The sequence below is a fragment of the Hypanus sabinus genome, chromosome 28 (assembly GCF_030144855.1).
Source record: "Hypanus sabinus isolate sHypSab1 chromosome 28, sHypSab1.hap1, whole genome shotgun sequence".
NCBI classification, from domain to species: Eukaryota; Metazoa; Chordata; class Chondrichthyes; order Myliobatiformes; family Dasyatidae; genus Hypanus; species Hypanus sabinus.
In genome coordinates this window covers 26,287,903-26,303,558 of record NC_082733.1, presented here as the reverse complement: position 1 = coordinate 26,303,558, position 15,656 = coordinate 26,287,903, and the positions used below count along the sequence as shown (strand labels likewise).

General features: G+C 41.2%; 1 long non-coding RNA gene across 1 annotated transcript in view; it reads left to right on the top strand.

Moving 5' to 3' along the window:
- Positions 1 to 726, top strand: part of LOC132382513 (uncharacterized) — an 87,986-nt gene extending 87,260 nt beyond the window's left edge. The window contains exon 4 of the long non-coding RNA XR_009508372.1: positions 396 to 726. This is a non-coding gene — a long non-coding RNA (uncharacterized LOC132382513). The remainder of the gene's footprint in view (positions 1 to 395) is intronic.
- The last annotated feature ends 14,930 nt before the right edge of the window (positions 727 to 15,656 follow it).

The window sequence follows — 15,656 nt, the reverse complement described above, 5'->3', positions numbered from 1 at the left end:
TCTCTCAAGGATGTCCCTTTAGAACATAGATGAGGAGAAAATTATATTGGCATAGATGGCTGTGGAGGCCAAGTCATTGGACATACTTAAAGTGGAGGTTGATATGTTCTTGATTAGTAAGGGTGTCAAAGATTACGGGAAGAAGGAAGGAGAATGGGGTTGAGAGGGATAATAAATCAGCTGTGATGGAATGGTGGAGCAGACTCAATGGGCTGTATGACTTACTTCTGCTCCAATGTCTTATAGTCTTATGAATGGACCTAATGATTCAAGTGTTCATTCAGTTGCTTCTTAATTGTGGCCATTGCTTCTGTCTCCACCACTCTTCAAGGGAAAGAGTTCCCTAGTCACTGAATGAAAAATTGCTACTAATTAATTTAGATCTATTCTTCTAGTTAATAGCCTTGCTGTGCACCTTCTGAACAAGAATGAGAAGAGTTGCTCAGCCATACTGTGAAAACTGAAGGAAGGAATTCTGCAATGCAGTGCTCTGCTTCTTTGCTGGACCCTCTGCAGTGGGAGGGGCAGTGATTGCACCCTCCCGGCCAGACACACTCCATCTGTCAGTAGTTCCTCATCAAGATCAAGATCAAGATTGTTTAATGTCATTTCCAGTGTACAGTTGTTAAGGATAATAAAATAATTGTTACTCTGGATGCAATGCAGCATATAAGAAAGACACCAAGATAAAGAACACAATAAAACACAATAAATGTAAATATTTAAGATGCCTTATAAACATGCGTTGATTGTATGTACTGTAGATAAAGTGATACTAGGTACAGGAGTGTCTGTACATAAGATGACTGATAGGAAATGATAATATGATGGTGGGGTGTGTTAGTGGGTGGAGGTGTTGATCAGACTTACTGTTTGGGGAAAGTAAGTGATTTTGAGTCTGATGGTTGCTATATAGGCTCTTCCCTGAAGGAGTGGGACAAATAGTCCATGAACAGGTTGGGTGGGATGCTTTCTGATATTGCTGGCCTTTTTTTCTGGCACCTTTCTGTATATTTCTCCTTGATTAAACTTTGGCAAACTTCTATCGATGCATGGTGGAGATTATATTGGCTGATTGCATCACAGCCTGGCATGAGCAGTGACACAGCAAACTCAACCATTTGAAATCTCCAGTCTGAGGTAACTTGCTCCTCACCGGTCATTTTTCTTTCCTATCTATCTTTCAGCCCAGATGAGGGGCCTTGATTTAAAAAGTTAACATCCATTTCCCTCCAGAGATGCTGGCTGACCCACTGAGTTCCTCCAACATTTTAGTTATTGCTGTGAATCAAACAGCTGACCTCTAGATGTCTGATAACAGGATGTAGGACTAAGGGTGGAGACCACCTCTGGATTTTTCTAAGGGACAAAATTAGACTTTTTTTCTTTTTCCTTTTCATTTAAGTAACATAAATGAAATTTTCCTTCTTGGAACTGCTGGACTTTATAGATTTTGATCATGAGTAGTTACATTTGGGCAGCTGCATTGTTACAAAGTCAAAGCAAGACACCATGCTTTTTGAGGGCAAGACGAAAATCAAGTTTGTTGTAGACAGCATGAGTCATTATTATGTCTTGCATTGTGTTTAGAGAAAGCCTTCAGGGGCAATTTTCATCCTTCACAAGGTACAAAGAACACGGGTACTCAACTTAAATCCAATAATAGCAACTCTATTAATCATGGCGAGAACATTGGGTGGAAATGCTTTGAAGCTACACTTGGGAATCATGTTGCTTGCTCCATGGCTATACCTTCTAAGGAAAAGAGTATAAATTTCACAATGAAGAAGTAGTATTGTGGCTCAGGATTGCCTCTGGGGTTCTCGAGTAAAGCAACTCATGGGGGAATTGTTCCAACCCTTGGAGATTAATTATGCATTGACATTAATGGATAAAGGAGACCTTCCAAGATAAACTAAACCATACTAAGATGATGGCTACTTTGCTTTGGCAGCCTTTAGAAAAAAGAACATTCTTTTCTTTTGATTCAATTGATGCTCCTGCTTCAACATATTCATGTCTCAAGTAATGAAGTCAGCTACTTCCTGCACTAGACTGCATGCTGACAAAGATGTATTGGAGAGTTCTTTCATTCCCAATTGCACATCTCATCAAAGACAGTCCTCACTAATCTGTAGAGATCCATAGATGGTAGAACACAGATAAAGTCCTTTCAGTCCTATCAATAGTATCTCCATTTCACTGGAACCTTGTTGGGATGGGTGGGTTGGGCTTGATCAGGTTAGCTTAGCATGGAACTGTGCTAATTGCTAAGTGGTACATCCTTCTCTAAACCTCATTCTGGGCCCAAAACAGTCCATTCAGCTGAGGTGGCGCTTCTCCTGTGAGCCTGTTGGATTCATCTACTGTATCCAATACTCCAGGTGTGGCCTTCTCTATGTTAGTGAGACACGATGCAGATTGGGGGGAATGCTTCATCAAGTACTTTTGCTCTGTCTGCCTTAAGAACCAGATCACCCTATAGCGAGCCATTTCAATTGTGCTTCACATTTCCACTCTTTTTTTTCCCACCGTAGATGCTGGCCATAGATAAGCTCCCCAGCATTTTGTGTGTTTTGCTCAAGACTTCCAGCATCTGCAGAACCACTTGCATATAATTTGTCCAAGTTAGGATGATTAGTCTTCAAGCATATCGAAGCAGGTTTGAGATTGTTGGGTCTGTATGGGAAAATTTCTAAATATTATGTTTAGGTTCTGATTGGTTAGGATCTTACTACACCTTGCTTTTGTTCATTTTGTTTTCCTCAAGTTTCCTATGAAGTTCCTGTTGGATTTTAACCTCGTCAGATCCCCAAATTTGTCTGTCTCTGTTATGTGCAATTGTTTCAGAAGTTCTATTGTATTTCCTTATTTTCCCATAAATGCTTGCAAGAAAATGAATCTCACAGTGAGATACAGTATACATACTTTATTAGTAAATTTGCTTTGAACTTTGAACCCCATGAGTATCTGGAGGGAATAATTAAAGACCTGGTAAATAACAATGTAAATCAATAGTCTCTACCTTGATTTTTATTGACACAAAATCCTCGGAGTCACTCAGAGTCAAGCATCAAGTTTAATGAAGCAAATCATTTTTGATAATCACAAATTAGTATTCTTCCTGTGCAATCATACCAGTATGATAGAAAAGATGGCTCCACCATGAAATGCTTCCCATTCGGACTACAAAAATACATCATACTCAACTTTACAGAAGGAAGCATATTTCAGGAAAATAAGCTCAAGGACAAGATTTCCAGAGAAAAGTAAGTTGGAATCTTAAGCCTTTTATTCATGGATTGATAGGGAGAACTATTACATACGAACATGAGCCTACTGGGCTCTAAATGACTCTACAATTTCACTCTCTGAGATTGATGACTAGGCATCCTTCAGGAAGGTAAATCCATAAATGCATCTAGCCCAGATGACATACCTGGCTATAAGATTCACCCCACAGAAATATACATATATGCCTAAATGTAACTGGAAGTACTCTATCTGCTGATCTTATACAGCTCCAAAACAGGCCCTTCAGCCTAACACATTCATTACAAGCAAGATGCTTATCAATGCTAACCCTGTTCTTCTGCATCTGGCCCATGTTCCTCTATTCCTTTCCTACCAATGCACCTGTCCAAATGCGTTTGAAATATTGTTTTTGTACCTTGTTTCTATGGGCAGCTCATCCCATATTACCAATGTCCTCTCTGCAGAAATTGCTCCTCAGATCCACTTCAAATCTTTCCCTCTCTTACTTTCAATCTCTGCGCTCTACTTTTTGATTATGTTTCCCTGGGAAAAAGACTATGTGCATTAACCCATTTGAAATTGTTCATAATTTTATACACCTCTATCAGGTCAGGGTGATATATTAACCTTATTGTCTGCCTCTTAACAATCTGATTCTCTAACTATTATTTGTCTGTCTATCAGTCTAGGGGGTAGATCATAGACCATTTATTTCATAGAAGGGCTGATTGGGTATATACCTGTTCCTAGTTCCTTATATCTATCTGTCTATTTGTCTCAGATTACTGTGGGCCACTCTGCCTTTACCCTCTAGAGGAATCCATCACAATATAGCTTATCTACTTACTGCCCATTATGCCATTGGCGTTTAGGGCAGCAGTGAAGGTCTTCCATCTCTCCGGTGTTCAGGGCTTCTTTCATCGTGTCCGTGGCTCCCTCTCGGTTTACTGTCAGTCATGCAAGTCCCAGATGGAGACCCAGGAACACCGTTGCACTCAGATGTCACAGGGTTCTTCATCGCTGTTGCTGGAACAGATTTGTTTTACCACTCAAGGTTGTTAGCCCTGAGCTGACCCCTGGAACCTGGAGGACTGGCGGACCACTACTAGTCTGCCCTCTGCCCTTTGACCAGTTTGGCATGGGTTACCCTAACAAGTAGCAAAGCATAAAGCCCTGACTCCAGCCAACACGACTCTTTGGGTTATTAAGGCACACAAGCCTCTAAACTATGACAAGGTTGTGGTCGTCTTGGAGGAATCCATCACTATGGCCATTCCCAATTGTTCAGCAGGATCAGGCCCTCTCTCTGTGAGGTAGTAATGGGTGAGGTTGACACTTGCTTTTCACTGTTTGTGTTATTTCAAATCACTCTTCATTTCTCAATATTCACAGAAGAACATAAGAAAACAACAGAAAGTTCAAAGTAAATTTATTATCAAAATATGTATATGTTATCACATCTTACCTTGAGATCATTTACATGCAGGCAGTTACAGGGAAAAACTAGAATAAAATTTTTCAGAAACTAGAGATAAACTGATAAAGGCTGACAAACACCAACGTGCAAAAGAAGACGAGCTGTGTAAGTAAAAATAACACTGAGAACAGAAGTTTCAAAGAGTCCTTGAAAGTGAGTTTCTAAGTCACAGGATCAGTACAGAGTAGAGGCGAATGACGTTATCCACTCTGGTTCAGGAACCTGCTGGTTGTGGGGTAATAACTGCTCCAGAACCTGGAAGTGTGGGACTAAAGGCTTCTGGATATCCTGCCTGGTGGTAGTAATGAAAAGAGGGTGGTGAGAGTCTTTGATGATGGAAGTTCCTTTCTTGTGGAGGGTTTCATCTGTGTACAGACAACCTTTTGTAGAATCTTCCATTCCTGGGGATTGATGTTTCTATACCAGGTCATGGTGCAACCAGTTACAAAACTCTCCTCTGTGTGTCTACCGCAAGTTTGTCAAAGATTTTGTGGTCATGCCAGATCCATGCAAACCTCTAAGAAAGTAGGAAGTAGGTGTGAAAAGAATGATCTGGGGAGGGTGGGATCTTTGATTTTGCTGGCTGCTTTACTGAAGCAGCAACAAGTATGGTCTATAGAGGGGTAAACATGATACACTGAGCTGTGTCCAAAGCCCTCTGTGGTTTTGTGCAGTCATTTCCAAGAGTAGTTGCCATACCAAGCCATTATACACCCAGATAGAATGCTTTTTAATGACATGAATATCAATTTCTCTAACTTCTGGTCATTTTTACCCCCTCCCCATCTCTCTTTTTCCATTTTGCATTCTGGCTTCCTTCTTATCCCTTCTTTTCTCCTTACCTGCCCATCAACTTCCTCTGGTGCCCTTCCTCCTTCCCTTTTTCCCATGATCCACTCTCCTCCCCAATCAGATCCCTCCTTCTTCAGCCATTTACCCATTCCAACTACCAGCTTCTCACTTCATTGCCCCCTCTCCAGCTTACCCTCTCACTTGGTTTCACCTATCATCTGCAAGCTTGTACGCCTTCTCTTCCTCCTTCTTTCTTATTGTGGCTTCCGCTCCCCCCCCCCCCACCTTCCCAATCCTGACGGAGGGACTTGGCCAGAAACGAAACCTGTTTATTCCCTTCCATGGATGCTGCCTATCCTGCTGAGTTACTCCAGCATGTTGTAGGTGTTGCTCTGGATGTCCTGCATCTGCAGAACCTCTTGTGCTTAGAGTCATTCCTATGGCGCAAAGTGAGGAATCAGAATGATCATTACGATTCAAAAAAATTCTGCAAAATACCCAGGAATCCGGAGGGTCATTATAATACCTTGGTGGCAAACTAACTGAAATTTACCAACGCAACTGCTTTTTCGTATAATTGAAGCAAGGCACAATTATTAATCAGTGTGAGAGGAATTGCTCTTTAATATGTGTGCAGTGCTCCTTGTGGTTCTCAGTAGTAAAGCTGTAGTACGTGTGAGGATAATGTAAAGTGCCATTTCAGAATACAAAAGTAATATTGAATATATCAGATTTCACACATCAACTCACAAATCATTTTGAATATATAATTTTCATCATGTGGTTGGCTGGGTGTTCAAATATTAAAATCAATTTTGTTTAACCTTTACTCTGCTTCCAATGTCAGGCAGAGTGCAGTTACACAACCATCTCCAGAGGCGCCCAGGTTGACAGGACAGATCTTGTGATCTCGGAAAGACTGCACTGCAGCTGCTAGTGGGAAGCTCCCAGCAGCTGGGATGTTTTCAACAGAAATGAAGACCACAAATGTGGTTTTCTGCATTTCAAAATTCAACATCACAGTGTGATGGTCTTTCATACCTAGTGGAAGTGTTTTTTTTTATTATTTCTGGAATTTCTGCTCGAGGAACATATGGAAAGGTAACATTACAAGCTACACCATTGAGCACATTTAGAAGGAGTGTCGCTCAGAAAGTAGCATCCATCAGCAAGGGCCCCCATCATCTAAGCCAAGCTCTCTTCTACTGTCATCAGATAGGAAGTACAAGAGCCTTAGGTTTCATACCACCAGGTTCAGAAACAATTATTATCCTACAACCCTGGATAACTTCACTCACCTCAACTCTGACCTGATTCCACAACCTATGAAGGGATAAGCAAACTTTTAAGGACTCACTTCCAAGGACTCACTCTATGTTCTCAGTATTATTTATTTTTATTTTCATAAATTGCTTTTTTTCACATTGGCTATTCGTTAATCTTTGTTTAAGTATAGTTTTTCACAAGTTCTATTGTATTTCTTTATTTTTCCTGTAAATACCTAAAAGAAAATGAATCTCAAGGTAGTTTATGGAGATATGCACGTACTTTGATAATAAATTTACTTTGACTTTGATGAGGCTGATTTGGGAACTGCAGACTCTGCCATAGATAGGACAGTAGGTGTGTGTGTGTATACCATTTATGAAAAGTTGCACACCCTCTGCCACTTCTGCATGGATTCAAGGATCTTAATCCTGTAACTGAGCTCTCTGCTGTTGAGAATGTGATCAATATGTCTAACATAGCTGTCTGAGTATAATTAGGCTCTCCATGTAGACACAGGAGAGGACATTGATGTTAGCTTGCTTATCCCTCCAATGAATCTGGAGGATTTTAGAAAGACATCATTGGTAGTATTTTGCCGGTGCCTTGAGATATCTGCAACAAGTAGACCTATCTCTGAAATATGCGTTGCCTGGTAGACCATGAACTTTGTATCAAGTCTGAGGTCTTGATTCACATATTTGCTTTTCCTCCAGTAAGCCAAGGATGTGCTAACTCATTGAAGACCTTGGTGAGTTTCATCATCACTGATTGAGGAGGGCCTTGAGATTTCTTTGCTTGTGGCAGAGAGTTGAGAGACTCCTCTGTAGACAACACAGTCGGACAGGTCACCTACCATGCAGATGGGCATGTTGACTGAATCTTTGGAATATCCTCCTCTTCTGAGATGTAGGTAATGAGATTTTGGATTTAAAACTGAAGATCTTCATTGTTGTGCTTCAGGATGACCGTGTGGGGTCCATAGCCTTGTTAATTTTGAACTGGCTATGACCATCTCACCCTTACCTGCTGCCTCCCTCCTTATTACTCACTCAGTCACTAGCTGCAACCTCATACCACTCCACATTCCTGTTCCCTTACTCCCACAGCAAACCTACTCAAGCTTTGGATCCCGGCACATCAAACCCATGTTTCAGGAGTCCCAAATCAGCCATACAGTAGACCCCACATACTGACCCCAGACACTGAACTTGCACCCAGCTCGCTTTCCAATTCCCAACTCCGTCCGAATTCCTGACTTGAAAGCTCATTCCCACACACCTGGCCCACCTTGTAATGCGCAGCTCCGATTTCATAGCTTTATAAGCTTTATCTTTATTAGCTTTATTTGTCACATGTGCGTCCAAAAATATGGTGAAATCCATCATTTGCATCAGCGAGGATTGTGCTGGGCTTCCTGCTTGTGGCACCAACATAGCATGCCCAGAACTCACTAACCATAACCATAAACTGGAAACTGGAGCACCCAGAGGTCATGAGGAGAATATACAAGCTCCGTACAGGCAGAGGCAGGTATTGAACCTTGACCTTACACCCGGCTCCGTGAAGTGTTGCGGTAACCACTACGCTACAGTGTCGCAAACCTGGCTCACAGAGAGAGTCATAGAGAAATACCGTGTGGAAGCAGGTCCTTGTGGCCACTGAGTCAGAATCAGATTTAATATCACCGGCCTATGTCGTGAAATTTATTAACTTTTCTCCACACCAACCATCAATTTACATGAATCATGCATTAATCCCATTTAACCGCATATTAGTCCCATCTGGACCCTCAATTCCAACTGCACACCAGGCCCATGCCCCAGTCCCCAGCTCCATTTCCACCAGCTAGAGATTTCCACAGAATCGATCCAGGCCTTTCTGCAATATTACCAACAGCCAGTAGATCTGTTATTACCAAATTGATGCTTTTTGGAAGTTGTGAGCCAATTGGCTGCTTAATTTCCTGCATAACAGCGACTAAGGTCAAAAGACATCTAATCAGATGCAAAGTTCTTTGGGACTTCCATAAGCCCTAAATGGGAGCATACAGTTGCTGTTTTTGATATATATATAAATATACATTTATTTATTGATTAGTGTCCCTTGGTGTTCCACAGGGATCTGTACTGGGACTTCTGATGCTTGTGATGTATATGAATGACCTGGATGAAAATGTACTGTCGATGGGTAGGTTAGTAAGTTTTCAGATGATACGAAGATTGGTGGCATTGTGGCTAGTGTAAAAGATTGGCATATAATACAGCAAGATATAGATCAGTAGCAGATAAAGGCAGAGTTATGGCAGATGGAGTTTAACGTGGGCGAATGTCAAGTGTTGCACCTTGATAGGTCAACTGCAAAGAGACAGTGCACTGTTAAGGGTAAGATCCTTAAACCTATTGTTGATCGGAGGGATCTTGGTGTCCAACTTCATAGCTCCCTGAAAGTAGCTACTTATGTTGATTGGGTGGTAAGAAGGCATTTGGCATTCTTGCCTTTATTAGTCAAAGCATTGAGATCAAAAGTCAAAAAGTTATATTGCAGCTTTATAAAACTCTAATTAGGATGCACCTGGAGTATTGCATGCAGTTCCTGCCAGCCCATTGTAGGAAGGCTTTGGAGAGGGTGCAGAAGTGGTTTAGCAAGATGTTCCCTGGATTTGAAGACACGTGATATGACAAGAGGTTCGACAGACTTTGGTTGTTTTCTCTGTAGCGGCGGAGACTGAGTGGAGAACTGCTGGAGATTCATAAGATTATGAGTGGCATAGATAGAGTAGACAGACAATATCTTCTCCCAGAGTTTGGAGTCTAATAGCAGAGGGCATGCTATTGAAGTTAGGAGGAGGTAATTTGAAAGGAAATGTGAGGGGGCAAGTTCTTTACACATAGCGTGGGGGGTGTCTGGAATGCACTGCCTGGGGTGATGGTAGAGGCAGAAACATTAGAGATTTCTAAGAGAGTTAGATAAGCACATGAATGTCAGGAAAGTGGAAGGAAATGGGCATTGTGTAGGCAGAAGAGATTGGTTTAGTCAGCCATTTGATTACTAATTGAATTGGTTTGGCAAAACATTGTGAGCCAAAGAGCTTGTTCCTGTGTAGTACTGTTCAACATTCGATGTTCTACTGTATATACAGATTATATAAAACTTCTTTTTCTCTTTTTAATAAATGAAACGTCTTCACTCTTCAAATGCCAGTGAGCACTGACATAATATACACCTCCATGTGGAGGTCAGGTAATAAGGGAGAAAATTACATTTCATGCTTGGTTGCAAATGTCAGATCAAAGAGGCCATTATTTATTCATGGGGCCACATGATGCCAGTAGTTCAGGACTGCCTTTGTTCCCGGTTTGCCCTCAGCAACTGGGTTTCATAATATGAAACCAAAGAAAGTTTCCTGTTTTATGAAAAAAGAAGTAAAGGTGAGTTTTTTCCCCCTCTTCCTCTTTGACCTCAGGCCATTTCTCTTCCTCTCAGAAGACACCGATATCCTACTATGGCAGTGGACCATGCACCCCAATTAGTACTGGCAACTCCCTCAGGTGCATGTAAATTGACTGTGAATTTTAACATTAAGAGCAGATGTGTCATGAATCCTGCAGGAATTCACATCCTATCCTTCCCTATAATTTTCATTTGTTTGTTTCACTGGGTAACAAGTGGGAATGGGAATGTCATCTCTTTCCTGTTCTGTCTGCCTTAGCCATTCACTCTTGGAAATGCTGTTATACAGAGACAAACCGGGCTTCACAGTGAAATATTCAAATAGATTAGAAACTCCTCTACTTCCAGCAATGATGCCTTAGGATTTAGCAATGGTGCAGATTGGGTGAGGGCTGGGGGAAAGAGGAAAGGTGCTGGGGTAGTTTTTGTTGAAATCAAAGAACTGGGATTGGGAAGGCTGTTGAGTGGGCAGTAACAATGAGTGGGCATTGGGACACCAACAGTAACGTAGTGGTTAGCAGAATGCTTTACACTACCGACTCAGGTTCAATTCCAGCCGCTGCCTGTAAGGAATTTGTACATTCTCTCCATGAACGTGCATGTTTCCTCCGGGTGTTTCGGTCTTCTCCCACTGTCCAAATATGTACTGATTGGTAGGCTAATTGGTCGTTGTAAATTGCCCCCTGTCTAGGCTAAATTGGGGGCTGCTGGACGGCATGGCTCAAAGGGCTGGAAGGGCCTGTTCTGCACTGGATCTCAATAAATAACTAAATACCATTCAAAGCCAACTGATTGTATGATGTGTGTGTTACAGGCGCAATTCCCAGACTTCCCATTCACGATGATGGTCTACATTGTGGAGCAGCTATTAAAGCAGAGCTTTCCATAACTGCACAGCCCTGGGTTCAGTCCTGACCTCCACTGCTGTCTGTGTGGAGTCTGCACGTTCCCTGAGATCACATGGGTTTCCTTATCTTTCTCCCACAACCCTAGGAAGAATGGTAGGTTAGTAGCTGCCATGTGCAGCTAAGTAAGGCCCACTGTTGATAATGGGAAGATGAGAAGAATAATATAGAACTTCAGTAGGATTAGTGTAAATGGGTTCTTGGTAGTTGCCATAGACTCAGACTAAAGAACCACCGTAAGATTATACTGGGCTCATGTCATGGGACTGGTACTGGTTTGGGCACCTGTTGGAATAATCCCACCTTTGTGATCTGGAGGAAGGTGATGGTGATGCATAGTTCTAACAAAATGACATACTGTAAATCCATTACAGCCACACACCTGGTAGCAAAACCTTGGATATAAGCTATACTTGTACCTTACATTATTACCAGTTAAATATTCACGAAGTTCCAGAACCCTTACAATATCAGCCTCAGAAACCCACTATGGACTAATGAGCTAACTTCATCTCCAGACTGGTAATTTTGTCATGCTGATCTGTGCTGAAAGGTTTAAGATGTTCATTCAGTGTTCGGATAGAGTCGGACATTGGATGTTATAAATGCTTTCCAATTGATGGATCCTCAGGGTATCATACATTGAGAGGAGATCCAACAATTTCATCCTAGAAAAGATTGGCATGAAACCAATACTTCTGGAAAACGTTATCCAAAGGAAACTTCGCTATATTGGACACATCTCAAGAACTGGCAACACACTGGAATGTCCTGTGCTTGAAGGCAGAGTAGAAGGAAGCTGCTGCCAAGGCAGACAGAGGACAACCTGGATCAACAACATCAAGAAGTGGACCAGCCTCACCGCCAGAGATGTGAGAGGTTTGTCTGCCGACAGATCGCAATGGAAGAAAGTGGTCACTGATGATGATGATGATCAATATAGCATGCACATTTTGGACACAGATGTTTCTGAAAGAACACTGACTTGACGTGAAGACTACTCATTGACAATTTTAATTGGAACGTGCTTAATCCACTTCACCTACAGAAGGTAGTCATTTCATAGTAGTGGTATCAACGACAATGAAGATGATTTCAGCTACTGTGCTTTCACAGAAAATTTTTAATCCTGGAGCCAGTTCTATCCACTTCGTTTGAATTTTTCAGACTCAGAAGAAAATATCAGCTTCTTCTTATGTCAAAGAAAATTCCTGAAAGTCTGAAAGTAAGAGAATGTGATTTTACGGTGGGTAAAATGTCTGTTGGCCTTACTATGAGGTAAAACACTTCTTACTCTTTCTTCCCTTATCCATCCATGATCTTCAAAGACAACCTTCTACCCCAAAATATTCCAAAGAATCAAATACAGTGGATTCACATTAATTGGTCCATTGGTAATCGGGGCAGCCACTTATTTGGAACAAATCTTAAAGAACAGGAACTAATCGAGAAAATTAACACAATTCTCTTCATTTATTTGGGACTCTCTGCCGCATAATTGGGATAGAAGACTGTTGCTGAGCAGTTTCTAACTAGTATCAGTCACATACAATTGCGTGTGTGGGGGGAATATCTATTCAGGTGCTTGGGAGTGGCCTTTATAGGTTTATCCACATCAACCCTGAGCAGTACTGAATTACTGTAAATCCAGATTGTTCCTAACAAAAATGTTCAGCAGCGCATTTCAGAGAAGAAACATTTTCCTGATAATCTGTGAATCTACAACAGTCATTATAAAATGAAAGTCCAAAAGAAAACCTGCAAAAAATGCTGGAAATGAAAAATGTTAACAGCATCTTTCTATGCTATTAAAAAAATTCATTTACAAAATTTCTTTTGAGAAGTTAACATTCCTAGTTCCACATCTCGATACAACCATTGTTGGTAGGATCTCGGGTGGTGACGAGAGGGCGTACGGGAGTGAGATATGCCAACTAGTGGAGTGGTGCTGGAGCAACAACCTGGCACTCAACGTCAGTAAGACAAAAGAGCTGATTGTGGACTTCAGGAGAGTAAGATGAAGGAACACATACCAATCCTCATAAAGGGATCAGAAGTGGAGAGGGTGAGCAGTTTCAAGTTCCTGGGTGTCAAGATCTCAGAGGACCTAACCTGGTCCCAACATATCGATGCAGTTAGAAAGAAGGCAAAGCAGCGGCTATATTTCATTCGGAGTTTGAAGAGATTTGGCATGTCAACAAGTACACGCAAAAACTTCTCCATGGTACAACTATAGAGCATTCTGACAGGCTGCATCACTGTCTGGTACGGAGGGGCTACTTACTGCACAGGACCGAAAGAAGCTGCAGAGGGTTATAAATCTAGTTAGCTCTATCTTGGATACTAGCCTACCAGTACACAGGACATCTTTAAGCAGCAGTATCTCAGAAAGGCAGCATCCATTATTAAGGACCTCCAGCACCCAGGGCATGCCCTTTTCTCACTGGAACAGGAACAGCTTCTTCCCCTCTGCCATCAGATTCCTAAATGGGCATTGAACCCTTGGACGCTACCTCACTTTTATAATATACTAGGGCTAGGGCTAGGGCTTTACTCTTTGGAGAGAAGGAGGATGAGAGGAGACATGATAGAGGGGTACAAGATATTAAGAGGAATAGATAGAGTGGACAGCCAGCGCCTCTTCCCCAGGGCACCACTGCTCAGTACAAGAGGACATGGCTTTAAGGTAAGGGGAGGGAAGTTCAAAGGGGATATTAGAGGAAGGTTTTTCACTCAGAGAGTGGTTGGTGTGTGGAATGCACTGCCTGAGTCAGTGGTGGAGGCAGATACACTAGTGAAGTTTAAGAGACTACTAGACAGGTATATGGAGGAATGTAAGGTGGGGGGGCTATATGGGAGGCAGGGTTTGAGGGTCAGCACAACATTGTGGGCCAAAGGGTCTGTAATGTGCTGTACTATTCTATGTTCTATGTTCTATACAGTAGTTCTGTCTTTTGCACATTTTTGAATCTATTCAATATATGTATACTGTAATTGATGTGCTTATTTATTTTTTATTATTGTTATTATTTTTATTTCATTTTTTTCTATATATGTATTGCATTGAACTGCTTCTGCTAAGTTAACAAATTTCACGTCACATGCTGGTAATATTAAACCTGATTCTGATTCTGAACTCCATCCTACCAGAGATCGTATGCAACACACACAACATGCTGGAGGGACTCAGCAGCTCAGGCAGGATCTATGGAAAAGAGTAAAGAGTCAACATTTTGGGATGTGCCTATTTTGTGAGAATATCAAAGAGTTGACAAAATGCCATCATCAGTTGTATGCACGAATACTTAAAAAATATCTACAAATGTCCTCAACTGACACTAATCAAGTTTGTTCTGGTTAACAGTGTTTCATATATCCCAACATTGGTCATTACTTTTGTTTGTTTTGCACTTTCAGCAGGTTGCTATATCAAACTGTTTTCAGGTAATACATCTCTCCTTCCCTGTTATCATTTCCTTGTTTCTCAATTCTCACTTTTGTGTATCTTTAAACCTGGCATCTTTTTTTCCATATAACCCTTTGGATTCTCATTAAAGTGACTCCCTCATGTGAACTGCCAATTATGACCATTATACTTTGGATATTAGTATTCTACTCTTCTACTTCAAAGGGGTCGTTTAACCATGGTGTCACATGACATAGAATACAGAACAACACTGCACAGTGTGAGTCCTTTGTCCCATGATGTTGTGCTAACCTTTCGACCTACTCGACAATCAATCTAACCCTTCCTTCCTACACAACCCAGAACCCTCCATTTTTCTTTCACCCATGTTCCTTTCATCCACGTGAAACATATAATACTTCAAAGCACTGATGCAAAAATTTCCATTCTTGAGAAAATCCATTTATCTCAATCCACACTCAGCTACTCCATTGTGCATTATTAATATTATTATTTAGACACTGTGTCATACTTCCAAGACTAATTCTAATTAGGCAGACAACTTTGAGATAAATTAAAAGCCCAAACTTCAACAAGTCACTCTGGTTGTTATTTTTGTGAAAGCTTCTCTTCTTTTTTAAGTAAAGAATACTTTTATTTTGATGCAGGTTTTTCATACATATTTGTGATACAGGTTTGGCAAACAGATTCACAAGTGTGAGTGGAGAACTGGTAAAACTTGATGAACTGTGACGAGACTCCTTGAGGAGTCCAGTCACTACCCCTCAACCATCAGGCTCTTGAACCAAAGGGGATAACTTTACTCAACTTCATTTGCCCCATCATTGAAATGTCCCCACAACCAATGGACTCACTCTCAAGGACTCTTCGTCTCATGTTCTCAATATTTATTGCCTATTTATTTATTATTGCTTTCTTTTTGTATTTGCCCAGTTTGTTGTCTCCTGCACTCTGACTGAACATCCTAGTTAGATGCCCTTTCATTGATTCTGTTACGGTTATTATTCTATAGATTTATTGAGTATGCCCACAATAAATGATTCTCAGGGTTGTATATGGTGACATATATGTACTTTCATAA